The sequence below is a fragment of the Carcharodon carcharias genome, chromosome 3, assembly GCF_017639515.1.
Source record: "Carcharodon carcharias isolate sCarCar2 chromosome 3, sCarCar2.pri, whole genome shotgun sequence".
Classification (NCBI taxonomy): domain Eukaryota; kingdom Metazoa; phylum Chordata; class Chondrichthyes; order Lamniformes; family Lamnidae; genus Carcharodon; species Carcharodon carcharias.
Window position 1 is genome coordinate 50,312,897 of NC_054469.1, and position 27,548 is coordinate 50,340,444.

Consider the following 27,548-nt stretch of genomic DNA (forward strand, 5'->3'; position numbering starts at 1 on the left):
GCGAGGGCTTCACCTCCTACCAACTAGGAAAGATGTACACAAGATTAAACTTTTCCTTTTGCTCAGGTGGCAATCCCTACATATTTGTTAGTAATCATAGAATACAAAGTGGTTAAAAACTCATGTCACTAAATCAAGGCAAGTTTCTACGCTAATAGATCAAAGATTGGGGAAAATCATAAAAAAACTTTAATCCATCAGCCAGGCAATAACAATTTCTGTCCATTTTCAGGCTGCAAAAATTAACTACTGTTTAAGTATGGAAGCCAAACAGAAGTTATTTAAACTTAAAGACTTTAATGAATACTGGAGATGAGCGTAATGGAGAAGATCTGCACATCAACATTGAAGTTGCATCTAAAGAAAGTACTCAACTCTTTTGAAACAACACAGAACCACAAGAAAAATAAACCATTGTTTTGGTTTTTAAGTTAATGATCAGTAAATGCAAAAGAACAGTTATACACAAAGTATATAAATGTTAAGGTCCTGCTACTTATTCCCTCACCTACCCTGCCACAGCTTAAAAATATAAATAACTGATGATGGATCATCATGACATCTATCCAACCAATAACGTGAATGTGAGATGGTTGGAAGGAAATAGTTTTTTTGCTCCAGGTAACAAGATTGAAATTTGAAAAGCAAACAAAGTGCTGGAAATACTCAACAGGTCAGGAAGCATCTGTAGAGAGAGAGAGAGAGAAACAGAATTACTCTTTGGAATTTTCCATGCCTGCTGGCACGTGGACAATATGGCAAGGCGGCCAAAAATTGGTTTCAGTATTTCGTGAAACAAGTTTGCAATTGTCTGCTATACACTTCAATGGCGGGCTAAATTTCCTGCCGTCGGACATTGGGAACCTCATTGTAATACACCTGCATATCATTATAAGCCCAATTCGCTGGAATCATTCCCATGCTGGATCATCCTAGTATGTCGGCATGCACACAATTGTACATAAGCAACATGCATTTAGCGAGCTGCACTTCACTTGGGGCTTTGTGACTTGGCTGCCTACTTTGCTTCGGGCAGCACTCGCAGTAATCAGTGTCAAGCTTGGCAGACAGCACCTCATCAGTTTTAAGAGAGCTCCAGAGCCAGTCTCTACCTACCAGACCAGCACAAGGTGGGGGTGGCTTCTCAATGGCTGCAGGGCTAGGACTTGCTTGGAGAAGTGGTCTCAGGCAAGGGAAAGGCTGCAAGGCAAGGGCTGTACTGGGGAATGGGGCATCCCAGGGTTTGTGTGGCGTGCAAGTTTATCTATGCAAACGGCCTCAAAATGGTGAGGGCTGAGGAGGCAGTCCAGAGGAGATCAGGCCACATGGAGATGTGAGTGTGTGTGTCAGAGAGTAAGTGATGATGCCCCTTGAGCTGGCATTGAATGAGATGTCAGTGAATGTGTGATTGGCTTGTGAGTGTGAGAGTTTAGAGTGATGAGATGGTTGCCTTACCCTGGCGGCACAGATGAGATCATTCATCCTCTATCTGCATTGGATGGCTTAACCTCTTCTGTGCAGCACTGGCACTGATCACCACTGCCACCGTGTACCAAGCTGGAGTGGTAATGTTGCTGCCGCTCCTGCGGCCAAAGCGGGAGTAGAGGACATCTCGGCGGGCTTCCACAGCATCCAAAAGGGCATTCCAGGGAGGCGTCACTAAACCAGGGGGCTGCAGTCTTCTTGTCTTTCAGGGCCATGTCTTCTGTGCAGCAATCCTGGGCTGGAAGCACAGAGGTGTGCACACAACCGCATTTTAAATGTAGTGCCCAGTGTGAAGAGGTGAGGTGATAGCGTGGCAGGTGAATCGCAGCACGCCTGCTATCAAAATAGCGTGTTTCCCAGGAATACATGATTAATGAGGTGGGACTGGGATGATATGGCGTGAAAATCCGCCATTGGGACCGGTGGGTAAAACCTCCTTTTCCCCTGCCCACTACTGCCCTTAGTGCAAATCTGGGACAATTCTACCTGATGTTTCAGGTCAATGGCTTCTCATTAGAACTTGAAAAAAGTCAGGAGAACTAAATAGGCTTTAAGGAAGTATAGAGGCAGGGATAAAGGGAGGAGAGTACAAAAAGATAAGGTCTCTGATAGGGTGTAAGCAGGAAAGTTTAAATGACAAAATCATAACCTCTGCCACCATTTAATTTTGTTTTTTTGTTTATAGACAACAGCTGCTGGTAAGGATTATGCTTTACCAGTTACACCTCCTCTAGGTACATCTCTTTTTCTTTACTTGTCCCATTACTACAGCTTATTACCTTGAACCATCATCCCTTTTGTCATTTGTTACAAATGCTGCCAGACCCAATGAGTATGTGTTTTGGTCATTTAGATGCCCATCATGTGCAAACTCAAGAATTCTTAACACTCTTATGAACCCGTACAACTGAAAAAGTCACTTAAGCAGAGGATTTTCCTTAAGTCCATGTGGAGTGTACACAATCACATCAAGCAATCCCCTCAGTTCCCATTGTGGTACTTTTTCTGGAATTCCACGGCTGCTTTTCTAGCCAAAACCACACTACTCATTCAGATGGTAAGGTTACCAGGAGCCAACCCTCAATGAAAGATGCATCCCTTTATTATCAACGAGCCAGACTGTCGGACAATCATCAATATGATCCTAAGATACTGAAGAGCTGCCCAATTTGAGTGTCCCTTTCAGAGTCACACTGAAGATTCACTCTCCTCAGTCACCTTGGAGACTACTCAAAATCTGCTCACAAGACTAGGAGGCAGTCATTAGATAGTTAATAGACTGTTTGAGACTGCACTAAGCGGACAGCGCAAAGTCATCAGAAACAGGATGGTTAGCAGTAATACACATGATATTGCACAAGTGGCATTGCCACTAACCTGCTATCCACATCATGGATGCACTCTACAAACGCACACCCTACATCCTGTCAAACGCACACCCTACATCCTGTCAAACGCACACCCTACATCCTGTCAATGTGCCAGCATTTGAAGGTGCAAAATTCCAACAGAAACTGCTCATACCTCTGCAACTCAAATGAAGATAGCCATATAATCCTGGATAAAATGAGCTTGCTGCATACATGACCTCCAGATAGCCTTCAAGCAGCTGTCAGCCCCCATGACTGAGCCAGTCCATACAGGTCAGGAGGAGAAACTAAACTGTTGGCTGGGTAACTACATTGTTGGCATGTACAGCAAATGTACAGACAGCAAAAAAAATGGCAACTGATCCTGTTTTTAGTTTTGCGTCTATCTGCTGCCTCTTTCACTATGAGAACTATCACTGAGTTTAAGGTTGTTGCTGGCCAACAAATCCAAAAAAAACATTCAATTAATTTTCTTAAATCTTTCAAAGAATCATGGTGTTGATGTAGCTTCTCCCAACTACAAGACCATATAGATGCTAAAGAAAATCTTCAATAGATATTTTTATTTCTGAATGAACTGCATCATTTTACAATACTGGAAGGCAATCAACTTGAGGAAGCAACAAAAAACTATTAACATCAAAATGTGACACCCACACTGATGTAGATTTGGGCCAATTATTAAAGTTTGATGACCTATCTGTAAATGCATTAAGTGGAAACACAGACCAAACGGTTCCTTTTGATTCCTACCCTGGGTTGGCAGGTCTCAGCCAGAGTGCTTCAACTAACCAACATGCCTGAATAGGGCAGGCTCAATGAACCAGCTGGTCTTTTTCCATCTGTCTTATTTCATACGTGACCCTGGGTCATGCTTACTGTGATAGCCAGTGCCGTTTAACAGCCAGCTGACAGCCATCTAGATTCACACAAAAGAATGGCCACTTGGACAAGGTGTAGGAGGGTGTTCAGTGTTCATGAAATCACATCCCTGCAATGATATACTTTTGTAATTTGCAACAGGGTATTTTATACCTGTAGAAACAAATGCACAAAATATTTATAAGTGGCTTGCAAAAACAATCAGTAATTACGTGAAACATTTTATCTGATGCAAGAATGATTAAGAGCCTGAGCATCCGCAGCTTCACCCAAAATTAGGGGTGGCCCATTGCACTGGGTTATCTGAAGTACAAGCTGTTTAAAAACAGACCCCGTTATGGGCTTGAAATAGGAAGGTTTTCTGCACTATTACCACAGCCGAAGTATCAATATTTAAAACCTCTCAAAGTTCGACTAAAATTATCTTACCGTTCAATTCACTTGAAATGACATAACCTTTGAGACTACATGCTAAGAGCTGGAAAGTGGGATTATGCAGCATAGCCAGTTTTTAAGAGCATGCTGGACATAATGGGCCAAATGACCCCTGTGCGGTAAATCTCTATATTCTATTCCAGATGCCAGTATATATATTTTTTAAAAAAGGATATTGTTGGCACTTCAGCTTACTCATGGTAGCCAATACTTTGACATAAATGACTACATTCCATGATCATTACGGGTACAGTAATCACATTCAACAGTTGTCCTTATGGCTTCTTCCTCACTCCATTTTTTGTAGCAGTTTGGCAAGTAGAACAGTATATAAATGCAGCCAATTTAACTTGAGGGATAGAAATGGCAGCAACTTGTTTTACATAATTATATCTTCCAACAATGTTGTAGATCAAGTCGAAGCCAATATAAAACAGAGAACAATTCAATCAGGATTTGACGCAACTTTGCCTCTCCGCTACAACTATTATGGGATAGGGTAGAACTGCTGCACTGAATGAGAATACCAATAGTGTCAGCCTTGGCTCAGAGACAGCAGCACATAATCTACACTAACACTTCAGTGCAGTATCAAAGGTGTGCTTCATTGTTGGAGGTGCTATCTTTCAGATGATAAACCAAGGTCCTCTATGCCCTCTCAAGTGAAGATAAAAGTTCCCATGTCACTACTTTATTGAAAAAATAACGTTGGAGTTCTCCTGGTGCCCTGGCAAACATTTTGACCTATTCTATTCTTCAGAATCCCTTGTTTTGACAATCTCTGAACCAGCCCCATATGGAGTGAAGGAACAATGCTGAGGATAAATTTAATATAACTGTTGTATTAAAAAGAACAAATCAGATGCAACTAATGACTGTATATTATTTGTGTTCCTGATAAACATCCTACAAGAGAGCAGACAGGCAACCCCTAGGGTTTTTCTAATTCGCTTCCGTAACCAGCTGAAAGAAGGTGACCAAATTATATACATAAATTCATTCAATTATTTCCTTACTAGAAAAGAATGGTTTCTGGACATACGGACAAAATGACCACCCTTGCCCTTTTTTTATTGTGTGATCCAATATAAAACGGGATACACATGACAACAGTTGCTGCATATCTCAAACTTGAGCATGGCGGCCCTCAGCTCAGTCAAATCACCCGCTTACACTTACTGACTAATTTCAGAAACAAAAAATAGTTAGTGGAGTGAGGTACTGAAGGGTAGTCAATGTTCTTGTAACTTTATTACAGCATAAATCAATAACTTCAGCGATGAAAGGGAGGCAGAGAGAAAACAGGGAATTATAGACCAGTCAGCCTGACGTCGGTAGTGGAGAAAATTCTAGAGTCCATTATAAAAGATTTAATAGCTGAGCACGTGGAAAACAGTGGCAGAATCGGACAGCGTCAGCATGGGTTTATGAAAGGGAAATCATGCTTGACAAATCTACTAGAATTTTTCAAGGATGTAACTAGTAAAGTTGATGAGGAGCCAGTGGATGTGGTTTATTTGGACTTTCAGAAGGCTTTCAACAAAGTCCCACATAAGAGATTGGCGTGTAAAATTAAAGCGCATGGAATTGGGAGTAGAGTATTGAGATGGATAGAAAACTGGTTGGCAGACAAGAAACAAAGAGTAGGAATAATCGGGTCTTTTTCCAAATGGCAGGCACTGATTAGTGGGGTACCACAGGGATCGGTGCTGGGGCCCCAGCTATTAACAATATATATTAATGATTTAGATGAGGGAATTAAATGTAATATCTCCAAATTTGCAGATGACACAGAGCTGGGTGGGAGGGTGAGCTGTGAGGAGGATGCAGAGATGCTTCAATATGATTTGGACAATCTGAGTAAGTGGGCAAACACATGGCAGATGCAATACAATGTGGATAAATGTGAAGTTATCCATTTTGTAGCAAAAACAGGAAGGCAGATTATTATCCGAATGGCTATAAATTGAGAGAGGGGAATGTGCAACGAGACCTGGGTGTCCTTGTACACCAGTCACTGAAGGTAAGCATGCAGGTGCAGCAAGCGGTAAAGAAGGCAAATGGTATGTTGGCCTTCATAGCTAGAGGATTCGAGTGCAGGAGCAGGGATATCTTGCTGCAATTTTACAGGGCCTTGGTGAGACCACACCTGGAACACTGTGTGCAGTTTTGGTCTCCTTATCTGAGGAAGGACGTACTTGCTATAGAGGGAGTGCAGCGAAGGTTTACCTGACTGATTCCTGGGATGCGGGACTGACATATGAGGAGAGATTGAGTAGATTAGGATTATATTCGCTGGAGTTCAGAAGAATGAGGAGGGATTTCATAGCAACCTATAAAATTCTAACAGGACTAGACAGGGTAGATGCAGGAAGGATGTTCCCAATGGTGGTGGAGTTCGGAACCAGGGGTCACAGTCTGAGGATATGGGGTAGACCATTTAGGACTGAGATGAGGAGAAATTTCTTCACCCAGAGAGTGGTGAGCCTGTGGAATTCGTTACCAAAGAAAGTAGTTGAGACCAAAATATTGTATGTTTTCAAGAAGGAGTTAGATATAGCTCTTGGGGCGAAAGGGATCAAAAGGTATGGGGAGATAGCGGGAGCAGGCTATTGAGTTGGATGGTCAGCCTTGATCATAAAGAATGGCGGAGCAGGCTCGAAGGGCTGAATAACCTACTCCTAGTTTCTATGAAAGATAAAAGAAATCAGATTCTTTTTTAAAACAGAGAACACAGTCAATGTTATAGTAAAGCTATATAAAAGTTATATTATTAAAGTGACAAAGAGCCCCAATAAAAGGCTTAATCAGAAATCAAGATAATAAGATGCAATTAACAGCCCTTGACAAAAGCAAATTGAACAGAAAGCATCAGCATTCTTTGGAGAACCATTTCCAATCAGGCTCCCTTCATTCCTGCTATTTGGGCAACATAATTATACAGATATTTTTACTTAGTTTTAAAGCCTGACTAGGTGGAATCTCTCTGTTTTGTTGATTATGTCTGTAAACTTCTGCAGTGGACCGGAAAAGGGATAAAGATTTTGATTTTATTACTGGAAAAGCAGTCAGTTACTCAAAGTTACAAACACAGAGCTTTGAAGTACTGGCCAAGATGTTTCCAATGACAACAGCTTCAGTTTATTTACATGTTCTGTGTAGAATTCTTCTTCTTCCCTTAAGATAAGAAGACAACCAACTTACCTATACGTTTCAGGCAGGATATTACTGCAACAACAGAATGTGTTGTTGTTATTATGTTAGATGGTTAGATTACAATGGACAAACCATGTGTCCATATAACCTTGGACTGGAATGCAATGGAATATCCCAGCAGGCAAAAGACCAAGATAAAAGCAAAATACTGTGGATGCTGGAAAGCTGAAACGATAACAAAAATTGCTGGAGAAACTGAGCAGGCCTGACAGCATCTGCGGCGAGAAAGAGTAAAAGACCAAGCTGAAATTGCAATACTATCTTTTTAAACACAAAGGCGGGAATATGCAGACTGCCACCAGAGGAGACAACACAGAAGTATGGCTTTGTGAGCAATCACTGTGCTGTCCAGTTTGGGATGCAACAGAATTTTCTATCCTTATGAGCAGGGGTCAGGAGATCCTCACCCAACCAACTCAGCAAATAATGGCAAGAGCAATTTAAGCATTAGGAACCATTATAAGATACTGCACCAACAACTCATTGGCATTTTGAGGATGTATCAGGTGCAAGAAGGGAATGGATTCAAGACTGAGGAAATGGGAGCAATGAGGGCTAAGTTAAAAGTGAACAGAACAAAATAAATGAGAGGACAAATTAAAGGCAGGATAGGTACAGTTCAGCAGAAATAAACATTGGGACACAAATAACTGTTCCTTTGCTTGATCAATTTTATCTCTTCACCCATGGTGCTTCAAGTAAAGCTAGATGTAGTTTCACAAATAGAGTTTCTAAATTTCTGGCACTGTTGGGACAGCAGCAGGCTTTCATGACAGGCTACCTAGTGTTCCATTAGCCAACTATTTGACAATTGACAGGTTATAAATCAACTTGTAAAACACAAGGCAACAACAGCAATTTTCCTATCCAGTCAGTACTGCTGACAGTAACTGATAGTATAGGAGTGTGATTGTAGGAGTAATGATGGATAGCTAATAGCTGAAATCAGCTTGTGACAGCAATAAAGAGGCAAAGTCCTAGAACTCTCTTCCTAACAGCCATACCAGATGGACTGCAGCGAGTCAATGAAGGCACCTCACCACCAACTTTTCAAGGACAGTTAGAGATAGGCAATAAATGCTGACCTTGAAAGTGATGCTCATTTCCCATGAAGAAATAAAACAATCTTTAGTGTTGTTAAAAATTCATGTCTTCCATAAATACATCTTAGGGGTTACCATTGACCAGAAGAGCAGGTCAGAGGCTAGGAATCATGCGACAGGTAACTCACCTCCTAACTCCCCAAAGCCTGTCCGCCATCTACAAGGCACAAATCAGGAATGAATACTCTCCACTTGCCTGGATGAGTACAGCTCCAACAACACTCAAGAAGCTTGACACCGTCCAGGACAAAGCAGCCCACTTGATTGGCATCCCTTTCACAGACAATCACTCCCTCCAACGCACAGTAACAACAGTGTGTACCATCTACAAGATACACTGCAGAAACTCACCAAGACTCCTTAGGCAGCACCTTCCAAACCCATGACTGCACCATATAGAAGGACAACAGCAGCAGATACAGGGGAACACCACCATCTAGAAGTTCCCCCAAGCCACTCATCATCCTGACTTGGAAATATATCACCATTCCTTCACTGTCGCTGCGTCAAAATCCTGGAACTCCCTCCCTAATAGCACTGTGGGTGCACCTATACCATGTGAACTGCAGCGGTTCAAGAAGGCAGCTCACCACCACCTTCTCAAGGGCAATTAAGGATGGGCAATAAATGCTGGCCCAGCCAGTGATGTCCACATCCCATAAAAAGATTAAAGAAAACATCTTGGGCTCAGTGGGCTCTGACTGTTTTATTTTTATGGGAGTTGGCTCTCACTGCCAAAATCTACTTCTCTGTAGCAGGGCCCAAGAGTGTATCAATGAAGCTCCCTATAATCTGGACCATATTATATTTTTCTACAATCTCTCCAAAGAAAAATCAGGTTAACACTAGGTTAGATAAACTTGGTTAAAAGTGAAAACTGTTTTATTCTGCAGCAAAGTGAACCATAAAGAGCAACAATTATAATCAGAGTCACTTTGTTCAATGAATATGACTTATACAATGAAGCGATACAGCATAATGAATAAACTTCAATGGATTATGTTACTATATGGACTATATGTCTAATCTGTTATCCATTTAATTGTCTACTATGGACTATAGATTCCAGGGCAAGACATCTCCCCAACAGTCTTCTGGCTTTTATTTAAAAATCTTCTCACAGCACTTTGCTGTCGCTCTCCTGTTTCGTTTCCCCTTTTTAAAAAAATGAGCTATTTATTGAATAGTTCCAGATATTTTATATTTTACTTCTCAACATCCTCCTCTGCTTTCTTCAGTCTCTTAGCATGAACTCCAAACAAATGGGCATTTATACTGGCCATCAGAGATTTGCAAAGGTTTTGAAATTCTTCTCATCCTCAGGAGTCACCCAGATCCTCACTTCTATATATATTCCTTACTCGCTTGACAGGTCCAGTTAGCTCGATTGCCACCTTAATCTGTTTGCTGTTTTGGCAACTTGTGCTTTTTGAAAAAAATCAAAACATGGCTGCCATGTAGGTTTTTAGTCAAAACTGACTACCTCTCCCACCCATGAAAGGGGGCCCACCAGCCTAACTTTTCAAATCCATAGAGTTATCACAGCAGCAAGGACTATGAACAGTTGCTGGAATGTCAAATTATTTCCCATTGTTCACGGGATGTTTTATGTCAAGCGAGGCATCTAAACATTATGCACATCTGCAACTTGTAAATCTAACCCCATTAAAGTAAGCCTGAGCTTAAAAGCACATTTTTAAATGAGTCCAATCCTGATTCTGGGGAAAAAAGTGGTCAAAAATTCCAGAAACAGGATAGATATGATGCCAGAGGGATGGAATATAAGTTCTAGGGGGCTTTAGTTAACTTGGATAGTACACTGCTTCAGCCATACCTGAAGGTTTTTTTCACACTTCTGATTATTGCACCACAACAGGTACCAAAGACAATTAAATGGATAACAGATTAGACATTTGGACTAAATAAAAGAATGAAGGAGCTAGGAATAAATAAAGTAGAAAGAAAAGTTTATGAGTCTACTGGCTGTAGATAAACTGCACACTAAAATACTGGTCAAGATACTGGTATTGAAGGGCAGTGTAGAAGTCAGAGGATGTTTCTAAATTGCTAGGATGCGGGTGGCGATGTGCTTTTTATTCATTCTTAGTGCATGGGCATTTCTGCAAAGGGTAGCATTTACTGCCAATATTCTAGATGCTCTGGAAAGATGGTGACACACCCAATGGCCTGCTAGGTCACTTCAGATGGTAATTAAGAGTCAACCACATTGATGTTGCTGAGGGTAGATTTGATTGAGATGTACAAAATTGTGAGGGGCCTGGATAGAAATGAGAAGGGCCTATTTATTTTAGGGGGGCATAGATTTAAAGTCATTGGTAGAAAGATTATAGGGGAGATAAAGAAAAGAAAATCACACCGATTGTTGTGGGGGTCTAGAACTCACTGCCTGAAAGGGTAGTAGAGGCAGAAACCCTCAAGTCAGTTAAAAGACATCTGGATATGTACTTCAAATGGCATAACCTGCAGGGCTACAGACCAAATGCTGGAAAGTGGGATTAGGCTGAGCAGTTTTTTGGTTGTTGCAGACACGATGGACCAAGTAGCCTCTTTCCGTGCTGTAAACCTTCTGTGGTTCTATGTGAAAAATAAAAAAACTGATATCCATAAAGGTGACCATGAAGCTGTCAGATTTCTGCAAAAACCTAACTGATTCACGAGGAACTAGGAATGTCCAACCAGCAACATCCACTCCCTCTACCAACAATGCACAGTGGCAGCAGCGGAGAGTGATTCTACTGGCTGTAGATAAACTGCACACTAAAACATTGTACAAGATACCCGCTAATTTGGAATGGATGGCAGTGTAGAAGTCAGAGGATGTTTCTACAAGGTGCAGTGCAGGAACTCACCAAAGCTCAGACAGCACCTTCTAAATCCGTGACCTTTACCTACTAGAAGGTCAAGGGCAGTAGGCACATGGGCACACCACCACCTGCAAGTTCCCCTCCAAGCCACTCATCACCCTGACTTGGAAATATATCATTGTTCTTTCACCGTCGCTGAGTCAAAACCCTAGAACTCCCTCCCTAGCAGCATTGTGGGTGTACCTACACCACATGGACTGCAGTGGTTCAAGAAGGTAGCTCACCACCACCTCTCATGGGCAATTAGGGATGGGCAATAAATGCTGGCCTCGTCAGTGATGTCCATATCCTGTGAAAGAATTTAAAAAAAGGAACAGGTGTAGGCCATTTAACTCCTCAAGCCAGTTCCACCATTCACTAGTGGTGGTTGATCTGTGACTTAACTGCATATCCCCATCTTTGCCTACATCTCTTAATATCTTTGGTGATCAAAAATCTAACAATCTCAGATTTACAACTAAAATTGATCTAGCATCAATTGCCATTTACTGAAGAGAGTTCCAAACATGTATCACCCTTTGTGTGTAGTAGTGTTTCCTAATTCCACTTCTGAAAGGTCTGGCTCTAATTTTTAGGCTATTCCCCTTAGTCCTAGACAGCCCAATCAACAGAAGGAGATTCTCTGTCTACCATATCTGTTCCCCTTAATATCTTGAAAGCTTTGATCAAATCCTTAATCTTCTAAATTTTAGGGAATACAACTGCTTCTCATAATTTAACCCTTGCAGTATACAACTACATTATACTTTCTCCAAGGCCAATGTTTACTCTTCTTAAGACGTGGTGTAAAGAATTCCTCACAGTTCTCCAGGTGTGGTCTAACCAGGGCTGTACATAGCTGTAGAATGACTTCTACACCCTTGAATTCTAATCTGGCTAGCATTCCATTAATCCTCATGATTATTTTCTGAATTTGGTCACAACATTTTAGTGATTAATGATCAATGGACATAGACCTCCACAATTTCTAGGTTTGCATCATTCAGAAAGTACTCTTGTCTATCCTTTTTTAGGTCCAAAGTAGGTGACATTTGCCTACATTGAAATTCATTTGCCATAGTTTTGTCCCTCAAGCTATTTCACTAAAGGCGTTTAAGGAAGGAAACCAGTCCTCCTTACTAAGCCTACCCTATGTGTGACTCCATTCTTACACCAATGTGTTTGACTCTTAATTGCTCTCTAAAGTTACCTAACAAGCCACTCAGTTTGACCACAAGCATCTTCTTTTAACAATGAGGGATGGGCAATAAATGCAGCCTTACTGGCTATGTCCATATCCCAAGAATTAATATGAAAAAGAAGAATGCCTGTGGAGATGATTCCTTTCAGCAGCTATGGGAAGTAACATTGTTAAAAAACGCAGGAAGGTTTGCTCAGCTCGACGTTTCTAGTGAAATGGTCAAACAGAAAATGCATGTAATTCTACTACAGACACCAACAGGAAATGTTCCCACAGTTGTTTATAATGTCACAGCACAGTTCAGCTAGCAGAAACTCTCCCTACTAATTTTTCACAGAAATACAGAGTGATTTTTGTTTTACAATGTGTGCATCCATTCTAACTGAGGATGTGAAAATTAAAATTTTCAAAAAACAAACACAGAACAAATGTGTGGACAATATGCACATCTAAATATAGCTTTAAAATCATGCATGCATACATTCAAGTCATTAAAATAGAAAAATGTAGCACTTATATTAATGAACACAAGGAATTGTTTCACTTTAGGGCACCAACTAATATGTCTAAAATCTTAGTCTTACTGAATCAGTCTGTTAATCATAATTCTTCCTGAAAATATAGATTTAAAGCAGGGTCATATGGGATGGGTTTATTTTAATACGGCACATTGCTTAATCTAGTCACCTCTGGGGTTAAAACAGCCAAAAGGAAGGGGAAATAGGAGGGAGGCAGACCACCAGTTCCCTTCCTCAAATCAAAAGAATGACAATATAGCATTTCAAAACAGGCATATATTACAGTAGCCCCTACAATTCCACCAAAAACCAGGCAGATTTCAAGAACTTTACCCCTATCCTCCCTGGGACCAATGGGAAATGCAGTCTGGGTTCACAGATAAGAGAGGGTCCTTTTTAAAGGAAAAAGCACAATACACACTGAGCACATGCCAGGCTATCCTTAACTTGCACCCCTAGAGAAAAGATGTATCCACAGGAAACAGCATGTGAGCTGTGGACTTTAACAAAATGCCTTTCTCTCACTTTAAGGCCTGTTCCTAGACTGCCTGATGAATAATAGGAACAAACTACAATAAAATTGTTTTAAAATCTGTACATTAAAATTACCAAATTTGGGTACACTGATTACAATTCAGTTTAATTGAAGTTGCAGGTATACCTTTAAAAGGGCTCTGTCTTCAAAAACAAAGCATGCAGCACATGGAATATGAGAATCATTCATCGTGATGCCATATGTGACAGAATAATGAATTGACAAGATACGTCAGAGCCATGTGTCTGTAAATAGATCTTTTCTTTTTAAATGAAAACAGCAGCCTTTTAAAAAGGTCCAAGCCCCACAATATTCAAGGATTGTTTGTTTCAGTATTTACAGTTCCTCAATTAAAGAGTAGAAACAGTCAAAGAGCACAATATTCAAACTGAATGGTTCCATATTAAAAAAAACCCTTAAGCAAAGATTTCACATTACATAAAAAGAGCTGTGAAACAAAACTTTGAAAATTAGGTCTCCTACTTCCACAATCTAAGCAGTGTGTGATCAGGAGTAAACAAATAAATTTCTGCTTTGTGTTTATGAATAGCACACCTATATTCAACCTGTAATTATGTATAACCATAATTGTAGTACTGTAATGAACCTTTGTGCCTGTTAATTTCCCATGATAATCACACAGGATCATCCTCAAATCAAGCAAACCCAAAACTGGTCCTAATTACACTAACCAGGTGATTTTTGTCAATTCTCAATCCATTTTCAGCTGTCATTAGTTCCCATTTCCTTCATTAATCTTCCATCCAGGGCATTTTCCTAATCTTTGCCCCTCAACTCTCAGCTCCATCCCTCACACAAAGGCCTGTATCAAATAATCCGGCTCCTATGCCTTCCTACAAGGCCCACTTACAGCAGTCCAGCACAGAAAACGTCCATGCTCCACCTGAAGAGCAGCAGTCAGCTCCCTGGCCAACTCCACCCTGTGTGTGCGCTGCCAACCTCCCCAGACTCTGAAGGCCCATGGCCCTGTAAATATTGCAGAACATTACTGCTATCAAAATGGCAGATTATTTCTATGCTACAAATAAATGTTCATGTTAGTCACTAAACTCACTTGTGATATTTGCTATTCAGTTTCTCAGTTTATATTTAAGGATACTTATATTAAAAAAGATGTGAGTAATCTCAGATAGAAATATTACATACAGGATTTTGTCCTTAAGGATCCATTGTGTTCCACAAATCTGATTATCAGTGATATGTCCTTTAATGCATCACAAGTTACTAGAGTCCACTTCTGATTTTTCTACCCAACTCTTCACACAGACCCTGCATTCCAGGTCTGTCCAACACAGCCTCCCTATTCCATCCAATCTTTTGCCCCATGTTCTGGCCCCCAGCCTGTGCTTGGATCTGCTGCTCCTTAGCACAAAAGGGATGCACACAACTCCTACTTCAATGGGAGGGCAAGATAATTTCTCCAGTTATTTGGAACCACAATGCTGCATCATCTACAAACAAAAGAAAGTGGGCGAGAAGTAGTGTGCCAAGTTTAAAAAGAACATCAACAGCATAGTAAGAGAAAAATGGAAGTATGCAAGATATTTAAAGCAAGAGTAAAATATAGCAATAAGGAGATACTTGTACAAAAGAAAGAGAGAAAAAAAGCTAGAGAGAAAAAAGTCAAGAGAAAGAATGAGACAAAGAGTGGTTCACAAACAATGACCGTGAAAACGAGGAATTGGGAGATTGGAAGTCGAGGAGAGAGGACGTGACAGGAAGAAAAGCTTCACGACTTTTGTCTGAGTGCAATGCTACGGAAGATCAGCTGGAATATTTTTTTCAAAAATGCACATAATCAAAATCGTCATTGTGGAAATTTAGAAAAAAAAATCCTGTCTCACCCAACACATTCAAATTCTTATGAAATCCCTTTGGTTCAACAATTGGAAACTTTTGTGCGTGTGTGTGTGTGTGTGTGTGTGTGGGGGGGGGGGGGGGACGAAAGAGGCAAGAGGAGGAAAAATTGTCCAAGTTAAAAGCTCAAGTTACAAACAGATGGTGTTCTGGTGAATATTGGTCTCACGTAAGTAAGCTGTGAACAACAGAAATATATCCTGTCGATTCGACAGCTGCAAAAACTGAATCCAGGTCCATCAGATAGGCATCTCCTCCCCTGAAAGCAGCATCTTCAGCAACATGGAAATCGCTGGAGGGAAAGCATGTAGGACCAACAAACAAAAACACACAAGCACTATCAGACTTACCACTTACACAGAAAGTACACGAGAAAGAGCGTGTCAACACAATGGGCGATGCAGACAGGCAAATGTGCAAAAGTGCAAGTGCTGCAGCGAAGTACATTCACACCCTGGGGGAATTTAGAGCAAAGTGCCAAGCTCAGTACCACAAGGGAATATTGTCAGCCTGAAGTTGTAACACACACGCACAGAGCTGTGTATGTAGGGTATAATCCCCGAAACAGTCACAAATGCCCGCCTGCCCGCTGCACTGTGACTATGAAACAATTCTTTATTTTCGCACCACACTCCAGTTTATTTACATCCTGTGCAGACATGTTTCGTCAACAAATACATCACATGAAAGATTTTTAAAAAGAAATAAATTTTTTAACAAACTTTTTGAAAAATCCTACCTTCCGGTTACAGCCCGATCTTGGAGCGGTTTCCTTGCAGCAATTACTGGCGGTTTTGGAGGCAGTGGCTTTGCTCTGTCGTCGTCACCATCATCTTCTCATTTATATGAAAAAAAAACACACCACTCGCTACCAGAAATAATAATGTGTCCAAATCAAAAAGAATTGAAAAAAGAGGCAACTGTCAAAAGGAAAGCGGTGCAACAATGTGTCGCCTCTGCAGGCGAACTTGTGGCCGAAGTTGCAGCTGGAGAGCGCGCGGCGGCTTCTGCTACTTGTCCCGGGAAAGATACTTTTCTGATCCTGTCCCCTCAGTGTAACCCTGCACAAAGCACTTCACTTATTCTCCTCTAACTTCCGCTACTCCAGCACAAAAAGAGAGAGAGAAAAAAAATATACAAACTCATTGCACCGACCTCACAACCAAATCAAACAACGGTCCCTCAAAAAGAAATGCATGAGAGAAAAAAAAATGTGCAAATCCTTCACTTTTTTTGGTGTGCGGGACCTATGGTCCGAGTTTAAGCACGGCTGGGTGTTATTTGTAATTTAATTCTTTTTTTTTTCAAAAGTAGGTAAACTGAAGCCGGTGACGAACCGACACTTCCGGACGACGTGAGGCAGGCAGTTCTGTCTCTCTCTCCCTCCGCGGCCAAGGGTGTGTATGTGTACGCTGGAGTGAGTGTTGTTTCATGAGCAATGTGTTTATTTTTAATCATTTGCAAGCAAAACACATTTTGAAGCTCGAGTGTCGTACCAAGAACATCGAGATAAATGTAGCAAGCGACTTTGATAATGCTCCCACACGACACGGGTTGAAAACAAGTTATTGACTGATTTTCGAATTTTGAGGCGTCTCTATACTTTCATTGGTGACTGGATAGTAGGAGCGTGATAAAAGTGCCCATAGGATGTGACTTATGGCCATAAGTTGGTAATTTCCAGCAGGAGGTGCTCAAAGCAGGCGTTTACTTAGAGGATGCAAATACCTCTCTGAGAAGGCCCTTGGAGCTATCTCAGACCTTCCTCCAAAGGAGTCTTGAATCAGTTTGGTTGCAGTTGATTTTAGGGGGCTTTTTGTGTGTTGTGAGTAATCTATACATTCATGCATTCACTTTAAAGGTATCAGTAGTTGGGGTCCAAAATCAGGCTCATGATTCCTCTCCTGAGCAGATGTCCCTGCAATTAAAAAGACCCATAAGGCTACAGATTGGGGAAATATTCAACATGCTAACCCCGAGCGTATACTGTGGTGTCCTCAGACAGTCTGTTCAGTGTGCTCTACACGTGACAACATTACTACTCACAGTGGAATCAAGTGGGTAATCTTCTGGATAGATCAAGTGCTTTGAATTGGCAGGGAGCAAAAAGCTGAGATCTATGTGCCAACAATATTTGGCCAACTCCTTTCAGGCCCTGGAAAATAGCCAAATCAATTCTTTCAATTAGATTTTTCCTCCAGCCTTTTGAAATATTTTTCTTAACATTTTAACTTAAAGCATATGGGTAAATATCGAGTCAAAGTATGTTGAGTGTAACTTCCAACCAAGAAACCAAAAATATAAAACTAGAAACTAAAGAAAAATCATCTACTCAAGTGCTGTTTTCGCCTTGATGGCCAATTGACTACACTTGGGCCATATTGAAAATTTAAAATATTGGGGTAACCTGGATTGTTTCTGTAGCAATTATGGTTTTATTTCGTGTGTAATGTACCTTTAGGAATAATACTTGTTGGAAAGATCACAAGACCTGTAGTAACCAATAGGAGAGTAGTGTGGGCTACCTCAGCAGTCTGTGCAGAGATAGAATTGGTGTTGAAAGCACACGGTAGTTGGTGCTGAGTATATTGTAAATAAACTTTTTCCACCCGGGAAGTATCTGCAGATCAACTCTATCATTAATAGTACAACTTGGCCACCATACAACAGTTTCATTAAGATACAGCAGTTACTGAGAATAAAGGCAAATTATTAAAAGCAACAAAATAAAAGCATTAGAATTATGTGGCAAAAACATTTAATTTATGAACAACAGAAGACTATCAGCTTCTGTAAAACTTGCTTTTCAGAATATGTTGCACACCCTCACATTTTGCAAGAAAATATTATTCAGCATTACATTAACATCTTCGATTTACAAATTTTAATGTTATTTTCTTGGTTTGTTTGGTATTGGTAACCCATTACTTTTACAGAGTTTGTTTGAATCATGGATGTATATGTGGTTCCATTCCTATCTATCCAGTTGTTGTGAGAGAACATCCAGCAGCAGATACTCTTCCTGCTAAAGTACTGCTAACGCCGGACTACCCCAAGGATCTATCCTTGGGCCCCCTCCTACATGCTGCCCTTCGGCTATATCATCTGAAAACACAACATCAGAATACAAGTACACTGATGGCAGCTAGCTGGGCCCTGAGCTCTGGAATTCCTTCCCTAAATCTCTCTCACTCTCTGTTCTCCTTAAGTCGCTCCTTAAAATATACCTCTTTAGCCACACTATTAGTCACCAGTCCTATTCCTTTTGACACTCAGTGTCAGCTTGTGTCTGAATCCTCCCAGGAAGCACATTTTAAATGTGCTATATGAGTGCAAGTTGTTGTTGGTGTTCACGTTGCTTTGTTGTTGTTTCTTCCCTTCCGCTCTGAAGGCACCAACTCATTGATGTGGGTTCGGTTCTCTGGATGTCAGAAACTCTCCAACACCTTGCCCAAGTCATCATTTGTGTTCTTGGACAATACCAGCACACTTCAGCTATATGGGACTTCAAAACTGAACTGGTTCCTGTTCTCACCCAGGATCCACATTTTGCATCAAGATTTATATGGTAGCAATCAAGAGGAGAAACCATGGCTAAATTTATTCCTTCCTTGCTTTCAAAATTTAGGTTGGCTGTAACAGCACCACTGCCTCAGTTGAAACCAGCACAGACCAGGGATCAAACTTTGGAACATCCTGAACTGTATGCTTCAACATCACATTAGTTCATGCACTTTGCAAAGGGATGCTTATAGCCAATTTAAAATCAGTTCCTGATAATTGCCAGCATCCACTGGAAATGAATATGAATGACAGAGTTCTTCCTCCTTGTACTCTACAAATGATGTTCTAATATAGATAGCCAGGTGGTGAAGGATAGAACTGGAGTCTAATCTTTTATTCTACAAACTTTTACTTACAGAGGCGCTTCACAAACATGTGTCTCCTAACCCAACAACCATAGTTTTGGTCTTTCCTATATATCATTGGTTGTTGTAAAAACCCATCTGGTTCACTAATGTCCTTTAGGGAAGGAAATCTGGTCTTGCTTATGTGACCTCCGATCCACTGCAATGTGATTGATTTAACTGCTCTCTGAAATGGCCTTGTAAGCCAAGTTCAAGGGCAATTAGGGATGGGCAACAAATGATGGCCTTGCCAGTGACGTCCATATCTTATCAAAGAACTAAAAAAAAAGGAGCACAAGGGAATCCCCAGTTAATGCCTAATGCCCACTCCTGAACACAATTAAATATTCAGTAAATAAACAATGAACAATGCAGATATGAGGATAGATTGGAAAGGTTGGGATTTTTCTCCTTGGAGAGAAGAAAGCTGAGAGGAGATTTGATTGAGATGTTCAAAATCATGAGGGGGCTGGACAGAGTAGATAAGAAGAAGTTGTTCCCACTCATAAAAGGATCAAGAAAGAGGGCACAGATATAAAGTGATTTGCAAAAGAAGCAAGTGTGATGTGAGAAAATTCTTTTTGGCACAACAAATGGTTCAGGTCTGGAATGCACTGCCTGGAAGGGTAGTGGAGGCAAGTTCAATCAAAGCATTCAAGAGGACATTAGATGATTATTTGAATATGTGCAAGGATACAGGGAAAAGACAGGGCAATGGCCCTAGGTCATAATGCTCATTTGGAGAGCCGTGCAGACATAGATTCTAAACATATGAGAAAGGATATTAACTCCCTCTGGGAGTAGAGTTAAAATCAAGATGGTTGACTTACTGCTCTGTTCCTACTCCACAGCTATTTTCCCAGGGCTTTTCACTGGGCAGCCCTGGTGCCTACCTGAATTGGACAGGGGCCACATGAATCCCTGCAAATCTAATGAAATAAGAGCAAACTATCTCTCTTGGAAACTCCACTAAGTGAAACCAGCTAGACAGAAGGAAGAATAACATGGGTTGCTGCACCTTGCTCTCACCTCCTCACTGAGATCACAGCCCTACCATCTCTACCAAGATACGCCTTTCTGTTAGCTTGGTCAACTGCTGAACCAACCAATATTGTGCCAGCCGGAGCAGGGCCCCCACCCGCTGTGATGTCCTGCTGCCTGATAGTTAAAATATCCCCTATAGTGGCTTAAAACACATGAGGTAGGATTTTCCCTACAGGCTCAGGATAACATCATCAAGCTCAAATGGGGTCAGAAGGCCACACTGTATGAGGAACATTTACTCACATGTTATTTAATCTGAATTGGTCAATTAATGGCGAGAGGGCAGACTCGCTGTCTAATTAAGGTCGGTTGGTGGGCTCTTGAAGCTGGAGGGCCAATAGGAGTTCCTCAGTTTGAAAGCAGCAGCACAATATCCTGACAGGTAAATCAAGATAGATTGAATCTTAAATAATGAAAAAAGGTCTTACTAGCCATGGAGGGAGAAGTCTTCACAGGGCAGCCTGTGCTGCAGCTGAAACCAGGTGGGCAGGCAGGCTTCTAAGCCTGCCTGGAACACGGGCACCCGGTCAGGGGGAGGGCACCGCCAGGTAGCTGTCACCTGTGGGACCTGGAGGCCAACTGGAAAATCCCAGTTGTTCTCTGACAATAAGCTTTAAATGACCATTAACTAACTGAATTGGCTGTCTGCTGGCTTGTGGGCTGGTAACCCTTCTGCCTGCCCACTTTGGGGTCTAAAAATTCACTCTGTGGGTATCAGCTCTGTAAATCCAAAATGGAGTGAAATTAATTTGATTCATCCTGCCTGTATCATTTCACTATTTAACTAATGTCAGATATACAAAGCTTCCAAACTAGTGAGCTATCGGTGTCTTTCAAAAAAAAAAGGGAGAGGAACATGTTGATTCAGTTTACATAGTTTTCAGCACACAATCATTGAGACATTAGCCCTTCCGGAGAAATGGATTGTGAACACTTACTGTGTGAAAAATAGTAGAAAGCTTTTCAATTATTTGTCAAACATGAGTGCCAACATAAAATTTATTAATGAGAATACAAAAAAATTCAATGACTAGACTTCCTGTGTGCCAAAAAAAAATTGCTGATGATCTTCCTATTGTTAGATACATCAACATCACTTCTGAACAATAAGACATATTAGGGCAACATATGTTTTTCATTTAGCTATTTACTTCCCATAATCAAAAACATGAAACCCTAATAACAGCTTCTCCATCAACTGGATTTTACTGTTTGTTTTTAGAGTTTGTTGTTTTTAATTTCATATGTAACATTGTTTGGTTTGTTTATTCAACATTTTCTTCCCTGGAGTTACTGAGTCAGGCTTGGGAGTGCGGTTCATAAGATGCTGATGGGCCTCCAGTACCTTACTTAATTGTCCATTCTCCCAGTAGGTGCTATCAGACTATGTTACAAAGTTCAGGCTTTGGCTTGGCGCAAAGGTAAAACAGGAAAGGTGGCCAAACCATGGCTTACAAGGGAAATTAGAGATAGTATTAGATCCAAGGAAGAGGCATACAAATTGGCCAGAAAAAACAACAGACCTGAGGATTAGGAGCACTTTAGAATTCAGCAAAGGAGGACCAAGGGATTGATTAAGAAGGGGAAAATAGAGTACAAGAGTAAGCTTGCGGGGAACATAAAAACTGACTGTAAAACTTTCCATAGGTATGTGAAAAGAAAAAGATTGGTGAAGAAAAATGTAGGTCCCTTACAGTCAGAAACAGGGGAACTTATAATGGGGAACAAAGAAATGGCTGACCAACTAAATATATACTTTGGTTCTGTCTTCACAAAGGAGGACACAAATAACATACCAGAAATGTTGGGGAGCACAGGGTTTAGTGAGAGGGAGGAACTGAAAGAAATCAGTATTAGTAGGGAAATGGTGTTGGAGACATTGATGGGATTGAAGGCTGATAAATCCCCAGGGCCTGATAATCTACATCCCAGAGTACTTAAGGAAGTGGCCCTAGAAATAGTGAATGCATTAGTGGTCATCTTCCCAGATTCTATAGACTCTGGAACAGTTCCTACAGATTGGGGGCTGGCTAATGTAACTCCACTATTTAAAAAAGGAGGTAGAGAAAAAACGGAATTATAGACCAGTCAGTCTGACGTCGGTAGTGGGGAAAATTCTAGAGTCCATTATAAAAGATTTAATAGCTGAGCACATGGAAAACAGTGGTAGAATCGGACAGAGTCAGCATGGATTTACGAAAAGGAAAACATGCTTGACAAATCTACTGGAATTTTTTGAGAATGTAACGAGTAGAGTTGATGACGGGGAGCCAGTGGATGTGGTTTATTTGGACTTTCAGAAGGCTTTCAACAACGTCCCACATAAGAGATTAGCATGTAAAATTAAAGCTCATGGGATGGGAGGTAGTGTATTGTGATGGATAGAAAACTGGTTGGCAGACAGGAAACAAAGAATAGGAATAAACGGCTCTTTTTCCGAATGGCAGGCATTGACTAGTGGGACCCAGCTATTCACAATATATATTAATGATTTAGATGAGGGAGCTGAATGTAATATCTCCAAATTTGCAGATGACACAAAGCTGGGTGGGAGGGTGAGCTGTGAGGAGGATGCAGAGATGCTTCAAGGTGATTTGGACAAGCTGAGTGAGTGGGTAAATGCTTGGCAGATGCAATACAATGTGGATAAATGTGAGGTTATCCATTTTGGTAGCAAAAACAGGAAGGCAGATTATTATCCGAATGGCTATAAATTGAGAAAGGGAAATGTGCAACGAGACCTAGGTGTCCTTGTACACCAGTCACTGAAGGTAAGCATGCAGCTGCAGCAGGCGGTAAAGAAGGCAAATGGTATGTTGGCCTTCATAGCGAGAGGTTTCGAGTACAGGAGCAGGGATGTCTTGCTGCAATTATACAGGGCCTTTGTGAGACAACACTTGGAATATTGTGTGCAATTTTAGTCTCTTTACCTGAGGAAGGAGGTTCTTGCTATAGAAGGAGTGCAGCGAAGGTTTACCAGACTGATTCCTGGGATGGCGGGACTGACATATGAGGAGAGATTGAGTCGGTTAGGATTATATTCGCTGGAGTTCAGAAGCATGAGGGGGGATCTCATAGCAACCTATAAAATTCTAACAGGAGTAGACAGCGTAGATGCAGGAAGGATGTTCCTGACGGTGGTGGTGTCCAGAATCAGGTGTCACAGTCTGAGGATACAGGGTAGACCATTTAAGACTGAGATGAGGAGAAATTTCTTCACCCAGAGAGTGGTGAGCCTGTGGAATTCACTACCACAGAAAGTACTTGAGGCCAAAACATTGTATGTTTTCAAGAAGGAGTTAGATATAGGTCTTAGGGCAAAAGGGATCAAAAGATATGGGGAGAAAGTGGGAGCAGGCTATTGAGCTGGATGATCAGCCATGATCATATTGAATAGTGGAGCAGGCTCGAAGGGCTGAATGGCCTATTCCTGCTCCTATTTTCTATGATTCCACGTTTCTTACCTGATATCCATGCACACAGTTTCCATCAGGGGCCATTGGCAAATGGTTAAGAACGGAAACAAGAACTGATTTTTGCCTTCCCTAACCCCAGAAAGCTGAGGGCAAGTTTGCCCTTGGTTAAGATCAGCTAATTCATTGCAGGCCAAATACTCAACATCATAAGTAAGATAGAAACACTTGGTAGGGGCCATTTCACTGAGTTTCTTACCTATCATTTACTTTAGATGCAGAGTAAAACAGGTAATATTTCTTGAATACTTGACTAAGCACATAGTGTGCTTATAGAATGGAGGATTTTACAGACAGTAATCAACTGAGGCACTTTCTGTTCGAAGCTGTCTTTGATATTTTATATATATAATATGAAAGACATGCATCTGGTTTGCACCTATGAGTATCACACCGCAGGGCAGAATTTAACGGGCCTGTGCCAGGGAGTTTGCAAGCCTGGGGCTCATAAAGCTCCTGGGTGGCCTTCCCACCATCCTCCCGCCCACCCTTGACCCATCTGCAATTTTATGTGGGATGGGTGATGTCTAGGGTGGTCCACCTGCCCTCACCCCAATTGAGGGTCTTAACCACAACTCCACCACCAGGTGCTGCTTCCTCACCTAGTCTTATTATCAGGAATCTTACCTCCCTCTCCCCTACATCTTCGGGCCTGGCTTCCCTTCCCTGGTGTGAGAACCCAAATTTACCTGTGTCCTAAAGTGCCACTGCTTTGATTGGCAGGACTGCCCTTGGTCCCAGGAGTGGCCTCCACTTTCACTGCTGGGGCTACAGAGCTGCCAGCCAATCAGATTGGCTGACAGTTCTCGGAGGCTGGTCTTTCATCTGAGTGAGGGGCGGAAGTCTCGCCTTCAGCCAATTAATATTCTTTGGAACATTAAATGGCTGAGGGGCAGCCATTTGGGTGGTGGGGTGGAATCCAATGCCACCTGTTAAATTCTGCCTCAGGTGTCACCATTGATATGCAAATTGTGCATCACATTTGCTGCTGTTTGGTTCAAGTTTCACATTCTCAAATCATCGACTAAGTATAACTGAGCAGGTAGCTGAAAATGGGTTAAGCGCATAGGTGAATTCGCAATTCAAATCAATTAAGAATGTGTAAAAATAACCTGTCAACCATGAACAGCAAAACATTGTTAGTTAAAAAGGAGAAAGTGACCAAGGAATTGGACCAAAATTTCTTTGGGAATATTTTTTGACTGAAAAACTTGGTACAGGAAAGATGATTTGTAAAGCAAAAATAGCAAAAATTACAAATTGTAAGAACTTACCTCCCTGGTGCTTGAGAAATGCTAATGTTTTCTGTTGGATGTTTGTGTTTGCTGCTAGGCCCAGGGTTTCCCAAAGGTATCACTCATCTGTGTGAAGAATCTTAAAAAGCAAACTACAATTTTCATTATGCATTTGTGTTTATAATTTGTATAATTTTTAATCTCTCGGAATCTGTCAGGATTGTCCATTACCTGCCCTGTCAAGCAATGCCAAAAGTCTGAAGGAAGCAAGAAACATTCTTATTTTGATCTTGGGAATTGAAGAGCAGCATTATAGTTCCAAGTAAGGATGCAGTGTGGCTTTGAGGGGAACATGCATTTGGTGGTGGTTCCAAGCGTCTGCTGCCCTTGTCCTTCCAGGTACTAGAGGTCGTGGGTTTAGAAGGTTCTGTCCAAGGAGCCTTGGTGAGTTGCTGCAATGCATCTTGTATATGGTACACGCTGCTGCCAGTGTGCATCAGTGGTGGAGGGAGTGAATGTTTAAGTTAGTGGATGGGGCGCCAATCAGGGGGGCTGCTTTGCCCTGGATGGTGTTAAGCTTCTTCAATGTTGTTGGAGCTGCACTCATCCAGACAAATGGAGAGTATTCCATCACATGGTTGATAAAGAAATGGGGGGCTGGGTCATGTGGAACAAAAGAGGAGGTCAGGGATAGGATAGAGGGCTGGGAAATTAAATATCAGAGATGTCATAGAACAAAAGACAAAGGGAGTGGTGATGGTGGTAGTGAAGAAGCAAAGCATTTGTCCAGAGTAGATGTAAATAGCAGAATAAAGATCACATCTGTCTGAAAGCAAAAACATGAAAACAAGATACAAAATGGCACTTGGAGGGAAAAAAAATCAAAATGGAGGACAGGGTTCATGGTCTGAAGTTGTTGGACTCAACAAAAGCAAAATAGTGCGGATGCTGGAAATCTGAAACAAAAAAATTGCTGGAAAAACTCAGCAAGTCTGGCAGCATCTGTGGAGAGAAAGACAGAGTTAATGTTTCGAGTCCAGATGTTCTTCTTCAGCTGAAGACAATTAAACAACTCACTGGAGGATGTGGCTCCACAAATATCCCCATCCTCAATGATGGATGAGTCCAGCACAGCAGTGCAAAAGATAAGGTGACCACCTTATGAAGCATCTTCAGCCAGAAGTGCCGAGTGGATGATCCATCTCGGCCTTCTCCAGAGGTCCCCAGCATCACAGATGCCATTCTTCAGCCAATTCAATTCACTCCACATGATACCAAGAAATGGCTGAGGACACTGGACAATATCCAGGCTTGGGCTGACAGGTGACAAGTAACATTCATACCACACAAGTGTCAGGCAGTGACCACTTCCAACAAGTTAGAATCCAACCATCGGCCCTTGATGTTCAATGGCATTACCATCACTGAATACCCCACTATCAACATCCTGGGGCTTACCATTGACCAGAAACTGAACTGGACTGGCCGTACAAATACAAGAGCAGGTCAGAGGCCAGGAATTGTGCCATTAGTAACTCACCTCCTGACTCCCCAAAGCCTGTCCACCATCTACCAGGCACAAGTCAGGAGTGTGATGGAACACTCCATAGTTGCCTAGATGAGTGCAGCTTCTACAACACTGAAGAAGCTGGACACCATCCAGGACAAAGCAGTCCGATTGATTGGCACTGCATCCACAAACATTCACTCTCCCCACCACCGGTGCACAGTGGCAGCAGTGTGTACCATCTACAAGATGCACTGCAGGAATTCACCAAGGCTCCATAGACAGCACCTTCCAAACCCACGACCACTACTATCTAGAAGGACAAGGGCAGCAGATAGATGGGAACACTACCACCTGGAAGATCCCTTCCAAGTCACTCACCATCCTGACTTGGGAATATATCACCGTTTCTTCACTGTCGCTGGGTCAAAATCTTGGAACTCCCTTCCTAACAGCACTGTGGATGTACCTACACCACATGGACTGCAGCGGTTCAAGAAGGCAGCTCATCACCACCTTCTCGAGGGCAATTAGGGACAGGCAATAAATGTTGGCCTAGTCAGCGAAGCCCATGTCCAATGAATGAATTTAAAAAAAGCAAACATGTGAATTGCTGCTTCACCTGGAAGGAATGTTTGAGGCCTTAGACAGTGAGGAGAGAGGAGTTAAAGGGGCAGATGTTACACCTCCTGCGGTTGCATGGCAAGTTGCCGTGGGAGGGGATGAGGTGTTGCTGGTGATAGAGGAGTGGACCAGAGTGCCACAGAAGCACCAGTCCCTTCGGAATGCTGATGGGGTAGTGGGGAGAGGGTAGAGGTGATGGGGGAGTGGGGGGGGGCGTGGGTTGGGGGTGCGGTGGGAGGGGAGAATGTGTTTGATTGTGGCATCATGCTG

At 41.8% G+C, this 27,548-nt stretch overlaps 1 protein-coding gene across 9 annotated transcripts in view; it reads right to left on the reverse strand.

Annotated features, from left to right (window-relative positions):
* Positions 1–16,717, reverse strand: part of svila (supervillin a) — a 317,393-nt gene extending 300,676 nt beyond the window's left edge. For 4 of the 9 annotated variants that reach the window (XM_041183461.1, XM_041183460.1, XM_041183457.1 and 1 more), the window contains exon 1: positions 16,227–16,716. The gene's annotated coding sequence lies outside the window, so the exon portion shown is untranslated. Of the gene's footprint in view, positions 1–16,226 lie in introns of all 9 variants that reach the window. The other 5 variants (XM_041183456.1, XM_041183466.1, XM_041183463.1 and 2 more) reach the window with 5 other exon arrangements.
* Between the last annotated feature and the right edge of the window lie 10,831 nt (positions 16,718–27,548).